Source organism: Ischnura elegans, chromosome 12 (assembly GCF_921293095.1).
Source record: "Ischnura elegans chromosome 12, ioIscEleg1.1, whole genome shotgun sequence".
Lineage (NCBI taxonomy): Eukaryota > Metazoa > Arthropoda > Insecta > Odonata > Coenagrionidae > Ischnura > Ischnura elegans.
The window spans coordinates 11,488,702-11,505,202 of record NC_060257.1 but is presented as its reverse complement, the minus strand read 5'-3'; the positions used below and the strand labels follow the sequence as shown (position 1 = coordinate 11,505,202).

General features: G+C 37.8%; 1 protein-coding gene across 2 annotated transcripts in view; it reads right to left on the bottom strand.

Moving 5' to 3' along the window:
* LOC124168795 overlaps positions 1 to 16,501 on the bottom strand; it is a 332,814-nt gene that overhangs the window by 80,602 nt on the left and 235,711 nt on the right. The gene's annotated exons all lie outside the window — the stretch shown is intronic.

Here is a 16,501-nt window from a genome sequence, read left to right as displayed (position 1 = left end):
ATAGCTAAAAGTGTCACCTATCCGTTGCGAAATTATGCAATAAAATGTGCACGTTACATTTTTGGGGGTACAATATTAGTTATAGGGGGGTGCAGGAGGAATAAAGGTTCGAAACCGCTCTTCTGAAGGATGGATTGGGGCCTTTTCTATGCATTCTCCCTGGTTGGGGAGCTCTCGGATCAAGATCCGTGCTCCGGACGCTTTAAAAAGAGGCATAAAAAAACAGCAGACGGTCGGAGACAGAAGTCGAAGCACTCCGACTTGACGGGCCCCATTGAGTATTCGGGCGTTGCTCGTGGGAAAAGACCTCGGCGAATAGCCGCCGACGACGCCGGCCGATGTTTCTGTACCCGCCGACATATTTCCGATCAAAATGCGAGGGACGACGCGAATAAATCAAGCGGCTCCCCACGATTTCGACATATCGCCAACCAAATTGACTTTCGAGACATTTCGATGCTGGTACCTGAAGGATTTCTTCGCTACGCGTAGTTTCGATGGATCGAACCAAGGTGGTTCGATAGTTCCATTATTATGCCTCGTTCAGATCATGATTGTTCCAGCAATCGTTGGAACTATCGTGCATTCACACAACGATGGTTAAAATCTGTGCTGCCCTCTAGTGCTGACATCTGAAGTGAACGAGAAATTGACGGTTAGCAAAGCTGTTGAGGTATGCAGGGTCAAGATATTATTGTGTTCAACGTGTATTTACCGAATAATTTTTCTTCCGCCCATATTCTTCCTTCCCAGGATTAATCCGTGAAAAAAATAGGGCAAAGAAAGCTTCACGAACTTTTCGTCTTTCTCTTGTCGCTTCCTTTTCCGGTCTCCCAGCGCCTAATCATCGTGAAGTGGCAATGTTCGGAACTACATGAAATAATGAATATTAATAATGAATTCACACGGCTAGTTCGGCCAACTATTGTTAGGACGATCGCTCGGATAATCGTAATGTGAACGGGGCATTAGCGCCCCACCGTTATTAAAAGTCAATTTTCACGCTTCCATGTCACCATTTTATACTTTTAAAACAATGCAGGAAGTATATAAAAGTAAGTATTTCGATGCGGGTACCTGAAGAATTATTCGCTCCGCCAAGTTTCGATGGGTCGAACCAAGGTGGTTCGATAGTATCACTTTCAGAACCCTACATTGTTATACGTAAAATTTTCACGCCTCCAAGCCACCGTTCATACTTTTAAAATCAAGTAGGAGATATTAAAAAGTATTTATTTAGATGAGGGTACCTGAAGAATTTATTCGTTGCGAGAAGTTTCGATGTGTCGAACCAAGGGGGTTCGATAGCTCCAAATTTTGTAAGCTCCACCGGTGTTACATGCATGGACGCCGACTTACAAAAAAATATATTGGGGGGGCCCAAACCGGGGATCTTGCCCCGGGAAATTTTGTAAGTAGTGAGTTTAAAGTTTTTTAAGCATTTTAGAGGAGTCATATGATCAACATTAGAACCCTCATAACTCGAATTTCGATATCTGGACTCTCCGGGGCAAATCGACAAGCCTGACACATTTTTTCCTCACACCCAAATCTAATTTTTGAGGGGGCTCGGGCCCCCTCAGGCCCCATGGAGTTGGCGCCACTGGTTACATGCCAACTTTCCATTCTTCAAAGGCACTATTCATAATTTTACAGCAGTGTAGGAAGTATATAAAAACATTGCCGCAAACATTAGTTAAGTAAAGTTAACATGCATGAAGCATTACACATTTTTATACAAATTAAAATTTCAGTCGGAATAAACAGCACGTAAACAAAAAATGTCATTGAAATCAGTCAATCCAAGGATTTCAGATTCATGATGTAATCTATTATTTTGCTTTTTAAATCTTGGTTACATGCGAAGAAGACTAATATATCTCTAAATCGTAATCGCGCTGAATCAAAAAAAAAATCCTGTAGACAATCGAGGGTTTTGTTATGTCTGTCATCGAAATTGGAGACATTTTAGCTATCGGAAGCATACATTGAAAAAGAAAACTAAAGGAAACAGAAGGAAAATGCGATGAAGAAAGTCATGCCTGCTGAAAGTATTAAAGAAGTCGTAACAATGACCTTCACACAAGAATTGAAAAAAATTAAAAATTTTTGAACAGAGGACGATGGAACTCAGAAGCAAAAGTCGGTTGAAGAATTCTCTAGTTTAATCTCCGATAAACCTAAATGAAAGAAACTTTCAGGACATAACGTAATTCAATTCCCTCCGTGAGATATTCAAAAACTTTTTTCCACAAGAAGTTTGAAAGAGTCTTTAAGTTCCACGGATAGGAGCGAAACAAAAAAAAAGTTCCTGAAGTCAAACTGCAATCATCTTACCCCAAGGATTGTGACAAAAATAATTCAGATGAAAAAAAATTCATAGAAGAAATTTACTGAGTCCAAAGGTGATCCAAAGACATCAAATTCAGATTATATGCAGAAACGAACGGAAATATCGGTTTGACAATGTTAGTCAGATCCTAACAACTATAAGGTTATCGGCCTATTCATGTGTTATAATTTTACCCGCTATGAAAAAATATTAGCTTAGCTAGAATAGGGTGGTTTACAATTATTTTTTTATTGCCTAAATCGAAAGATTATTACTCCTGGAATACGTATTTCACGCTTTAAGATTTTTAAATGACGATATCTATTTTACGCGATTGAATGAAAAGTGAAAATTTCAAGCGCACGAAAACGCGACGGCTAGGTATGAATGCTGGGAAAACTCCGTGTGACGTCGTTCTGGTTCCCGCTGCCGCAAGTGAGGTGATCTTGGGGCGAGGCATTGAGCGCTGATACGACGGAGGATGCTAGCAGGTAGCGCTTAGCTTAAATATGTATTATTACTACCTTATCCAACGAAGGAAACTTTCCGACTATAGGCAGTTTTAATAGGTGATTATTAAGAGATGTTTCCCTGAAGTCTGGGCCTCATGTATGCATTGGTAACCTCAGACGATGTAAAACTCCTATCTACTCGTATAGAAACTAGGTCCTTGTGACGTCACGTGGAGTGGCATCGCATGGGCGCCAATCTGGCATTTTTCAAATGAGGAAAAAAATTGACCCTTGCCATTCATCTTTTTGTCATTCCCCGGTCCATTGCCCTTCACCGGTATTTCTAAAACCAAATAATTTGTATATTATGAATACACTAATATGGTGGGTGAAAAATTGTCTTGGAGGAAGACTAGTCCCAGTGTAACTGAAAGCATACATTACCGAAATTTGAGAGACATGAGTATAACGTTGAAGCCGTGCGCGTGGCATCGAACAAATGAAAGTGTTACATAAGGTCCTATGTAAGTGTATTTCATTTTAGTTTTATTCAGCACTTAATAATCATTCCATCATAATTTTTTATAGGAGACAATAAAATATTGGGAACGAGGTTGAAGCTGGTTATAATTTCAAAGAAGAAATTAAATTAAATTTCTAGGATTTTGTAATTCATACATTTATAATGCTGCAGTTTCTATTTAGGTATTCAACCTTTGCATTCATTCATGCATGGTATGAACTGTATTGAATGCAACTTTTTTCTTTCATTTGGTTTTTTAAAAAGTATTGTATAACGACAGAGATAGTGGCAGGTAATGATGTAGATGCTGAATTGAATGCAATTTCTTTGTACGCCTATACAAAGTATATTTTTCCATAACATTCTCGAAGCCAATACTTCAAGCTAATATATTTAATTCATAAGACTTTTTTTACAAGCCGCGTTGTAGTTTCGTAAGAATGTAAAATGTAGCATATTTTTGTTGTGAATTGGATACGTGGAAGATATAAGCATGAAGAAGGAAAGGTCAATATGTAATTCTACTTCTTTTCTGAATTCCACCACTTCAAGCAATGGATACATCATTTGGAGATTGAAGTCATAGGAACGTCACCATAGTGCTAAGCTCGAAGTCGGAAATGACTCCACGTGATTTCTTCCCGGGTTTCTAACCGAGTCAGACCTGCTGCCGTCGTTTCAATCATTGATAACGGCCCTGAGGAAGATGGCGGAGTTTTCCATTGAAACGTCGCGTCGGCAGCAGAAGACCTAATGCGGTGGGAAACCCGAGAAGATTTCATCTTATTATAATTCGGGGAAAGAACTAAACCATATATCAACATAATCCAACTTGACATGCTCAACCATGACTAATTCATTTTAACTAATGAAACTAAATTCTTATTCAGGTTTCGCAAAATAATTCTGAAGCTAATAAGGCTCCGTGTGTTGGAATGTTTTCTTAAGAGAATACTGAACAGTTGCGTAGCCAGGGGGAGGTCCGGGGGGTCCGGAATCCCCAGTAATATAAAAATAATTATTTTCCTTCATGAAAGAAAATAAAAGGTTGAAGAATCATGAATGTACAAAATATTTTTTTAACAAATGAAGTTTGTTCAATTATGAAAAGTGTTAAAATTAGTTTAAACCCTCTACTTAGCTTAGTATACTGTTTTTCAAAAATTTTCCGCTTGATTTTGGACCCCCCTTCCCGAACGAAATTCCTGGCTACGCCACTGATACAGAACCACCACATACCTAGTTAAGAGTAAAATCTGAATATTGAAGCGCGATGGAGTGGAATTATCCCATGTACTGATTAAAGAATACCGGGAATAGCCACGGTGATATCTTTACGGAGTCACCCGCAATGTACAAATAGTGCGAAAAATCCACAGAGAAAAAAATCATTCAACTTGTCCAAGATTGACGGGCTAAAGCAATCGACTAGAAATCGGGGGATCCGGATTCGTATCCTGGTCAAGGCGAATGATTTTTTTCTCTGTGGATTTTTCGCACTCAACGTACTGAAATAAATACTAGCAATATTCCACGATTATAAAATTTATTACAACCTAGGTATCAATACTACCACATTATATTCAAGGTTTAAAGTTTAAGGTTTAAAATTTTATGATCGTGGAAAATTGATTGAATTTATTTCAATATAAATTAGTTAGAGTGCAAACAAGAGGCTGATTGACAAGTATCATCCTACGAGTTTCGCATTTTAATTTTAAAATATGAAAAAACGCGACAACTTCTCTGAAAAACTGGAACGTTCACAAGAGTGCATTCCAAGAAACTTCCGGATTGAATTCAAACGTATCATTCAACCCAGTCGTGTTGGATGCATCAAAATGACGAGAAACAGCAATGCCGGAAGTGCAACGTTTTTTAAGGAAGCAAAAGACTGGAGGAGTGTAAAAAAAGAGACAGGTTTAGGAATACGCTTCCTTACGAGATGAAGGAAGTGAAAAAATAACGTGCATGATGCCTTGTAACAAGGAGTCCTTGCCACTCGCGATGCTTCATATTCTGAAGGAGAGATGGCGACTTAGTCGCGAGCGGAAAAATTTTTTCCTCACAAGTGGCGCGTTTTCCCTTGCTCCAAGCAGGTGAATGAGGTCCTTAAGAGGACGAGTAATTCACACCGTGTTTGGTGCACAGTTTTCTTTTCATTTGTTTCGTCACACGGTGACGCTACTCGTGTCTGTACCTACTATTTCTCAGCCTGTCTACTCGGGGAGTAATACGTAATTTAAAGCATGTGAGCGTTTGGAAAATCTCTCAAAAAAGCTTAGTTCTAGCAACTTAGAAACACATAATTCCCTATTTCCATTTCGTTTAGTATTATTAATAAATTTGTAACATAATGTTATGGTTTTTAATGGTATACATGAATACATCTTCCCTTATGTTTGAATGAATACCATCCATTTATCGTTTCTATCTGTTGAAGGTGACGTCACGGGAGAGCTAGCCAATCATTGCTTTTCCGTTGCTGTGTTGCCAGTTAAATAAATTTCAAGGCGCTTATCGAATATGTGAGAGATATTTTTTCGTCTCTACATTCGGGGCAGTTGTACATAATTTAAAGCAATAGAAGTATAGAAAAACAGTCACTCAAAACAAAGCAAATTATTATAGTTTCATAATTAATAAAACTATTTCCTCAACTAATTCATGTCTAGTAAACGCGATGCTATGGTTAGACACATAATCCCTTTCTTATTATTACCACTTTATATTAATATAAATTCCTACCTTAAAAAACACCAATAAAACACGGTTACAAAGGCAGACCGAATTAACGAATTCACCGTATGCGTGTGAAATATTTTTGAATATTTAAATCAAAGCGCACAATGGTTTATTTCATTTTAGATAAATTTTGATAGTGAAATGTCAAACAAGATGAATAACTTCATCAATTCTAAATCTTGGATATATTTCACATCGATATTTTACAGTAAAAAATTATTAAGAACTGTATATCAAGCGCTAGATTTTGATTCGTTAGATCAATAGCATGTAAGTAAAATTAGACATTGCAATATTTCCACTGAGTTTTATAATGACACAACGCGTTTCGTCGTTACAAACAACATTATCACTGTTGTTTGTAACGACGAAACGCGTGGTGTCATAATAAAACTCAGTGGAAATATTACAATGTCTATAATTTTACTTATATTAAGAACTCCACCATATCGTGCCCAACAACATACAAGGTATCAATAGCATGCATGGATTACATCTTTAAGAGGGGCTAGGGTCAATATAAAGTTGCGTTGACTAATTTTAACCACGCAGAATTTAAAATAAATGTGAAATAAGGGAAAAATTTAGGAAATACGAAGGTACTAGAAGATGGACATGAATACTACGATAGCTCAATGCGACAGCAAAGTCTATTCATTCGCGTCATCCATAGTTCTCTTCCCTGTTTGCTTATAGAGCGCCGAACCCAGCGTCTCTGGTGGTGATTGAGTATAACTACAGCACAGAATACCTTTCGTGTGATAAACTGGGCTGTTTCAAGTAAAACAATTTTGACCCTTCCTACACTGGGATTTTTTCAGGTCATGGTATATTTGTCTGGGCATTCTTGTCCTCTTTCAATTTTGAAGATCTCGTATGGATCACCAAATTTTCAGTGGCCGCAGGAGGACTGATACGTGAGGCTACGTATCTCAAAGAAGATGAAACATCTGTCTTAAGTACTTACTTTAGCATACTATTTTTTAAATTTCTATTCCACTAGTGATTCCTGTATTACATAATTACTCAATTAAAACATTAAATCAAAGCATACAACAATAGTTCTACTCTCCACTTGGAACACTGCTGACTATCTATTGCACAATAAAGCATCTACACTTGTCGCAACCAAAAGACTGTGGCGACAGGTTGTACATGCTAAACCGTTAAAATTTTTCTCATATCTGGTGACCAAGGGCCCAAAGGAACCCACTCACATCGTGAACGTCACACACATCAATTCCCATTAACGTTACTGCGGCGACAGCTTCGGTGTAATGGCATGGGAAGATAACTGCATACATATACATATATAACTTTAAAGTGTGTTGTTCCCGTTTAAATTGAAACGATTGCAAATTAACTTGTGCCTTCGCGGTGAAAACGAGGGGAGAAATAAAGCCATTCTGCCTTACGAGCCGTATCAAATTATTTGTCATAAAAATCCAATTCATACCGAGTTTAAACACCATTCATGAGAGCCTCTCCTTTTCAAACAAGCTGCAGTACATTTAACTCGAGTGAAATTATTGCTTCGAGAAAGATAAGCAAATAACGAGCGGTGTTGTTCTTTCCTAACCAGTTTAACATATTTAATTACTCGGCGGCTGAAGGTCAAAGCAATTACACGAGTTTGAAACTGCTATTTCTGACGGATGAAGGCGCTGAAAAATTGCGTCCTCGTCGCATTAGCGTCGGCATTGAGTCCATTTAAGGTCATCGCTTTTCAAAATACCGAAGAGGAAGCTCGCTTTGAATACTGATGTAACTATTCTCGAAGAATTACTTTGTAAAACTACGCGGCATGCGAATTCACTATGAGAACTGGGGACATGAGTATACATTCAGAAGGACACGATCAAAAAACATGGAAGACAAAAGGGGAGTTACTTTTGTTTTGTCAGCCTTACACGATACCAATGAAACTCATACTTATGCCACAAAGGGACTGCATAGAGGAGGCCCAATTCCATCTCGTAGGGGGTTGATATCTTTCGCCACTTTTTTAATCCGTCGCATTTTAATCGGTTTTCAAAAATGTCCGCGGCGCGGTGATGAGTGCAATACGATCAACTGTTTTCAATATTTTACAGTATAACGCTTGTGATTGAGAGAAATAGCATTGAAAAGTATGAATTTGATTGATCACATCGTCATGTTCATAAATTTAGGTTAACACTCCTAATTATACCTTATTTTCCCGTAAAACTCGGATCACTTTGTCTGAAAGCGAAGCGAGTGGCGACTTTTGTAAACCCAATTTAAAAGAGCGGTGGTTGAAAACACATTTATAGGCCGACTTGAGGATCCTCTTTCGTAATATTAGTGCTTATGCACTTCCTTCACCGAAATAGTGACGTTAAGAGGGTGCATCTCTCTCGATCGACCATTTTTTTTGCAACGTATTACTTTTATGAGACTTATGAATTCGCTTTGAAAATTTAGGGCACACAGAGTAAATGTGTGGAAAATGTCAAACAACAATTGTCTATATCTCTGAATAAAAAGTTACAATTGATCAAATATTGAGAATGAAGAACTTCCAAAATTTAAACAAAGGTAGATGTTATAAACGGTCTGATGCATTTCAAGTTGAAGTCTTGGTGTTGAGATAGTATAAATTAATTAAAAAACTAAGACCGATCTAAAGGACGAATTGTGTCTTTTTATTCACACAAGCTAATTTATTCACTGAATTGTGTCGGCAGCTACAGCTATCATATCTTAAAAAACCTATTCCCAATATGTATGAGCTGAAATGCGAATTTATTTCATGATAATCCCCCATTCTCATAAGTCTAGGACTTCTTTTCCTCTCCGTCCATACATTTCCGGATGTCCCTCTACAAATTTCTTCTCCTCCATTCTACCTGGCTAGTGGATGCCCTAACACAACCTGCCACTCACCCTAGATGCGTAGAACGTTGATGTAGACGTTACAGCGGCCGTGTTTTACAGCCGTGACCCGGCCTGACCCGCTCACTCGGCTCTTCCCTTAACTCGATGATTTTATAATGCGCCGTCGGATGGCGCGCGGGTCACCCCTTAGTCCCCCTCCCCTTACTCACTTTACGGCCTCCCTCCCTCCCCCTACCTTCATCCCCCTCACTTCTTTCTCCTGTTTCTCCTTTAATTTCCCTGAAAGTAGCGCGTAGCTCGCTTTCCTGCGAGGCACGTTCCCGGAGTTAAAATCGCCGGGCACCAACATGTATCCTTGTGGGACTCCCCAAGTTCAGATACTCACGAATGATACTATAAGGACCTCTACCGTGGAGAAGAAAAAATTCATACCATTGATGTTTCTATCCATCAACAAGAATAGACCACCATTTTCTCCCAGCTTAGGGTTAAATGTTCCGAGCCATATTTAGAACGAGAATATGAAGTACATTTTAAACATGATGAGGTGGAATAGGTTAAAGCTGAATGATTCATTTCAGTCCCTCTGGTCTAGTTATATTTATTTAAAAACTTGTTACGTTCTCTCACTTATGGCTATCCACGAAAATAGTCCCCGGTAGATTAGATTAAAAACATGACATGGTGAGGATAAATTGGTTTATAAATTGTGGATAAAATTAAATTTTTAAATTAAGTTTGAATTCTGGAACAAAATACTCTTTCCAAGTCAAAAATTTATGAGTGAACAAACATTTGATTGAATAAAAATTCAAGATCACTTGGAGGATCTTCAAGGATATATCCCTCAATGCTCCCCAAGTTCGGATTCTCCCAGATATTACTGTACGGACAACTCCGATGGAAAAGACAACTTTGGGTCCAAGAAACTTCGAGCCTAGCGCTCCGATTGGCCGCGAGTTTGCCCTATTGCAAGATAATCTGGACAACTCATGTTTGCTTGAATGCTTTGCTTGAATGCTTTGCTTGAATTTGCATTTGCCTTTGTCCAGAGCACCAGGCACAGAGTTTCTGTAGTTTAAAAAATGGTGCGTTTTCGACCTAAACATCGTAATAAATTTTGATTTCTACGGGCATCGGCTATTCAAGGATAAAAATTCGTGACATGGTTTTTCCCCACCATGTATGACAGTGACATTGCAAAGCAATACTCGCGAAAGATAGTAAGAGGACAATCCGAAGGGACGACATTGGTTAATTGAAATTGACGAAAATTTTTGTTGTGTTCTTATCGGTGCGATCGCTACTAATCATCGAGATTACACTCTAGATGCAGTGACAAACTAAAGTTAAGAGTGCTATTCGCACGCATGCAAGAACGCGACGAATTTCGATTCTTGGTTTTATACTTCTCAATTCCCAGGTTTTCAGCCGTCTCTTGAGGATTTCGTGAAATTTCGGTTGCTGGTAAATAATCACAGATAGCTCATGGTACAGTTCAGGAAATGGTTTTATGGAGAAGGCTTATGGATGGAGTTAAGGGCCAGTAGTCTAGTCTAGTAGCCTAGTCCAAGAGGTATGCAAGCAGTTTATTTTCTGTTTTCGGGAAGGATTTTGCAAATTTGTTGAGTCCAGTTAATAGATGATGTAGAAGAGGACTTTCTTTCACTCTCGAATGAGATGAAATGTTACTTTAGTGAGCGGTATTAGGTGAAAACTCTACAAGACAAATGATAAACATTCTGAGAAAATAATTATCCTTCATATGAATTTGTGGTATATTTTGAAATCAAATGGCAAGAAAATAATTGAGTGTCGTGAAATAAATGTCAACCATTCGTTGAGAAATATAAGCTTGTGGCACTAGGCAATATTATTTCCCTATTACTCAAACTTTGGAGCGAAGGTAACAATTTTAATAGAGGTAAAACTGAAAAAGTATCGTGAATATTCGATTAATTTATTAACAATCTGTAAAATATCATCTATGGAATTAGAATTTATGAATTTTATGGAGTGTTGGAAAATGGGTTATTGGGGTCATGGTTCAATTGTTAGTTGTACCTATGATATTAGAATTAATGTATTATTTTTTTACCACAGGGGACTTTTCTGTTTCTTACTTAGTTATTACATTGGTACATTTGTTATGTGTGCGTGTGAATCTATTGCTACCACCAGGCAATTGCGTACTTGCAGCAATATGTAATAATAAAAAAAAGAAATTAGAGAAACTTTTAACTAATGAAACTAAATTTTGATTCAGGTTTCGCAATTCACTCATCATTTTTTGTTTTATATCTCGCCTAATCTGCTTGTTGCTTAGGAACCAAGATGTTCCGATTATTTTCCTGATTGTGACATTTGTAACTTTTTCAAATTTTTCAAGGGTCTGGCAGTCTCTCCAGGGGCGAATATAAGGGAGGGGCCTGGGCCCCAACCCCCTCAGAAATGAGGATCTATATGCGCCTCTGTCCACTACGTTACATGCGTTCCGCTGCTTTCTGGGTATAACCCTGTCGCGCGTGTTGTGATTCCTACAAGAGCCGCACCGTGGCGCCTGGGTAGGTTTTACGTTCCTGGATTTTATGTCAGTTCCAGAGCGAACCGACACTGCCAACTCCGTTTCCTTCCCGAGCAAATCTAATCTCTTCCGTTCCTTTTTCTCATTTGTTCAATTCCCTTCTCCCTCACCCTTATTTTATAACTCTAAAGTCTTTCAAGCGACGCTAGTGACCTCTATTCCCTTGCTTCACGGTTTTTTTAGTGCTACACACAAGGGCGTATCCAGGAAAACTAGGGAGGGGGGGCAAGCCATGGTTGTTCAAAATGTAGGTAAGATTTAAGCATGAAATAGGTGAATGAAATCAACATTTTAAGGAAACTGTAACAGCTCTTTATTAAGTTGTTTTTAAAATTATTTGCTAGAAAAAATATTATCTACATTATTTATACTGTATAGATACCTTTTTCTCAACTTATACGCAACCAAACTCTACAAATGAGGTACCAAAATACACGGAATTTATCAGAGAACATGCGACGGCATATCTTACTACCTAAATATTGCTATTGTTTCCTAAAATTGGTTTTTAAATAATAAAAAAACGGTTAATATTCCTGACGTTAACGGCGCACAAACGGATACATTTGTTCATTTGCAACAATAGCTCGCATTCATTAAATAACTTTTATCAAAATGCGGCTGATTCCACATTCAAGTCTACCGTTGATACGTAAGTATGAGTTATCATGTGCGTTTAACAGAGGATAGTGTAATTACTTCCAATGTTGTGTTTAAAGAGGTCCTCTGACCTCAATTTGTGCATGAACATTCCAATTAAATTTGTACATAAGACCCTGCCTATTTTTCTAAATTTTAAAATTAGAAACGCGCCTATCCCTCTGTGGACCTGCATTGAAAAGAGCGGGGGAAGCCCGCTGGGAGCGGGCGCATCACGCTCGTTTTCCTTAAAGTCATTTGCGATTTTTGCTTATAGAAGGGGGTGCAGCTGCCCCACCCTGCCCGTCGTTGGGTAGGCCCATGGCCACAAATAAGATAACAAAATGTTTTATCTAGATTTTTACGCTTTCTTGAAAATGAAGTAGAGAAATGAGCATAAAAATTTATACTCTTGTCTGACTGCGGTGCTGCTATTCATTTGCAATGACTTCCATTCATTCCATTTCCATACTACTCCGCAAGCCACCTAAGTAGGCGTGTGTGAGAGGTGTTAGGGCACCAACTGTAGGAAAAAAAAAAGGAAATGGGCCAACGAAATTACGCCTCGCATTAACTAAAATCCTTCATTGTTCGGGGGGAAAACAAATTCCCATCAGGGGTGGACCCAGGATTTTTTTCTGGGGGTGGAGGGGCACGAGGGACTGACAGGCAAACGGTTTTATCATATTTGAGATTAAAAACAACATATGACAATTACTGTACGAAATATTCTCTTTATGTTATTATGAGAGTACATTATTATGAAATTAAAGGAATGAGGCTCCGTATTGTGACACAAAACGAAAGTAATGAAAACCATATTAAAAACCTTGCCTATTTTGCATAATAGTAATGAAGCGTCTGGGGGGGGGGGAACTTCCCCCCCCCCTAAATCTGCCAAAGATAGCGTGCCTTTAAGTACATTTAAGGCATAGAAAAAAGACCGGTATATTGACAGCATTGCATTCTCTCAACTTCAAAGAAAGGTATTATCTTATACTCAAAGTCACCAGCATGAGTCACTCCCTTGAAGTGGAGATTACTCGCATAATTTCTGTAACACGACGAGCAGAACAAAGAATACTCCATTTCGCCAACTTTCAATTATTTGGTGATCAGATACGAGAAACGCCTTTGGAATGGATTTTAGGAGGAGATCTTGGATTAAGGCAAGCGCTGTGGGAGTTCATGCATGCATAAAATGTCCGGATAACTTGTTCCTACAATAGGTACCTGCATTTATTTCCATTCACAATGATGGCTCAAAAGTTCACACTTGAGAAGACATGGAGGTGTTACTTTTGTAAGCACCTTTATTTGTCATCTTAAAGATAAAAAAAGCTAGGTTTACACAAGAACAATAGGTGAAAACTCGACAAGAAACATGGTAGGCCTTTTGCGAGAAAAATAATCCTCCCCTATTTGAAGACTTTCATTACGGATATTATCAATAATGGACACTTTGATACTTCCAAAAAAAATATTTTTTAATTCGACTTTATTTCGAAATCTTTCGAATTTCGAAAACATTTTCAGCACTTGATAATGGTGTAACAGCCGAAACCGGTCGAAAAAAATACATAGTGGGAGTAACGAAGTGTCGTTTATTGATGATAAGGAGCCCTTCCATCACGTAAAAGGTTCAAGTCTCTATTTCATTTCAATAAGAAAATGATGACTTTTTTAAGACTTTCATTCGTAAGGGATTCATCTTGATATCACACGGCAAGAAAAGGATTCAGTGATGTGATATAACTTTAAAATATTCGTCGAGAAATTCGATAATTTAATAGATCGAAATCTTAACTTTGTGGCACTAAGCAATCATTTCTCCCAATTGGTCAAACAAATTCGCGAAAGAAACAACCTTAAATAGGGCTAAAATTATCGTGAATATTTTATTAATACAACATCAACCTATTTTTCATATAGTAAACCTTTAAAGTATCAGCAAAATATGAGCAATTCTCTGATCTCATTTCGTTTTTTTAGCTCTCGATGTTGTACGTACGCCGAATCCCAACGGAAATTTCGTCGGTCAATTTCCCATTTATCTTTATCTTATCTTTTACCTTACTTTTTTGACGCAATCTTTGTCACTTCTCCTGCCTTTGACATATCTAACTCAAGCAGTAACTAAAACTCTATCTTAAGACGGACCACGATCTTAAAAGTTATTACGCAGAGACCAAGGGATATTTTTTTGTTCAAGTTGACAGCAACGCATGTTGCTGTCAAATTGAACAAAATTTTTGCTGCTTTACAATTTGGTTGGACTTACCATTGCATGTATTTCATTAAGTCTCTGAATTTTACTCCTATCAAATTTATTCGAGAATTTCTGGTTATTATATTAGGCCAATAATGAAAAATTCCATCTAATAACAACATTTTAAACAAAATCGCCATTTGAATGGCAATTTTCCATCCGATTTCTCCCCATTTTTTTGTTTATATTTTCTTTACATAATTGTTCCTTATTATTCATATTTTTTCATTGATAACAACGCAATTTAAAGGCCATGGTGCTCAAAAAATATATTAAACACAAAAAAATATCCCTTTACATGCTGTTACAATTTACCAATGAGACATTTCCAACATCAGACCAAATAACTATCTTCAAACTGTTTATGGTTTCACCTGAAGAGCCCATTAATGCCATTGTCGTTTCGAAATTCACCCGCGACTCATTAGACCTGTGAAACTGGTGGGCCGGGTCAAGCTCCTCATGAATACTCACGCAAAAGTATTACTTAGAGGCCAAAAATTTGTCTTGGTAACGCATATACAAACAACATGATCGAAATTTTTGCTGCATTTAAATTTGATTGGACTTGCCATTGCATTTTATATTATTTTACATTATTCTTTAATTTCTCTCTGAATTTTACTCTATCAATTTATACGAGTATTTCTACTCATTATTTGGGATTAATATTGACAAAATTCCGTTAAATAAGATAAGTTCAAGCACAATCCGGGAGTCCATCAAATTTTACGAGAAAGGAATAATGCCGTAAAAGATGAATGTTAATGATATGATTACTTGTTTAATTTTCCTTTCACCAGCTTAATAGGGTAGTTTCCGTCATCAAAGAAAACGAAAGGCGTTGATCGCGATTAGATACCCACCATTACTGTATTCATAATGTACAAATTATTTGGTTTCAGAATAACCGGTTTAGACGAATGGCAATGGTCAATTTAATCCTCATTTGAAAAAGGCCAGATTGGCGCCCATGCGATGACACTCCACGTGACGGCACAGGGACCTAGTTTCTGTACGAGTAGATAGGAGTTTTACATTGTCTGAGATTACTAATGCATGCATGAGGCATAGAGCTCAGGGAAACATGTCTTAATAATCACCTATTAAAACTGTCTAAGGTCGGAAAGTTTTCTTCGTTTGATAAGGTATTAATAATCCTTATTTAATCCAAGCGCTACCAGCTAGCAGGGTACTCTGCTACCTGCAAGCATCCTGCGTCGTATCAGCGCTCAGAGCCTCGTCCCAAGGTCACCTCACTTGCGGCAGCGGGAAGCAGAACGACGTCACACGGAGTTTGCCCGGCATTCATACTTTGCCGTCGCGTTTAAGCGCGCTTGAAAAATTTAACTTTTCATTTAATCGCGAAAAATAGATATCGTCATTTAATAATCTAAAACGTGAAATACGTACTCCAGGAGTAATGATCTTTCGATTTAGGCAATTAAAAAATAATAGGAAACCACCCTATTATGCACACGAAAAATAACCGTAAGGTCTTCGAAGTTCATTTTGAATGGTATTTCCTGGGAAGGATACTTTTGTTAATTTGCCTACCGTGTAATTAATACCTACCGTGTAGAGGAGGAAATAGAATGATATTCGCCTCCATAAATGCAAGAAAAATACTTGAGTTTCTGAGGTTATTAATAGCTGATCCACCTTTAACGATCCAGATGAGGTACTATTTGAAAATGAAAGAAATTGCTGGATAATACAACTCATATGATTGCGTAAAACACACACGAATCATCGCATTATCAAAAAGAAATTATTTTTCAACCGATAACATGACACGTTAGCTATTGCACCAGTGTCGTGACGTCGTGAAAATATCGCAGATATAAGCAAGAAACAGGCGATCCTTTTGGCCGGGCTGACCTATGCTGAGCACCTAAAAAGACACGCCAGATCTCTGCCGGATTCTGAAAGTCATCCATCCCAAATTCGGAGAACAAATATGGGAATCCTTTAATACGAAGAGGGAGGTGCCACTTCATTTATTTATAAAAACATTTCCCCCATATAAATAAAAATATAAGAGCTCTTTTTATGATACAATTTGGTATCCGTCAATAAAATAAGGAATCAAAGGAAA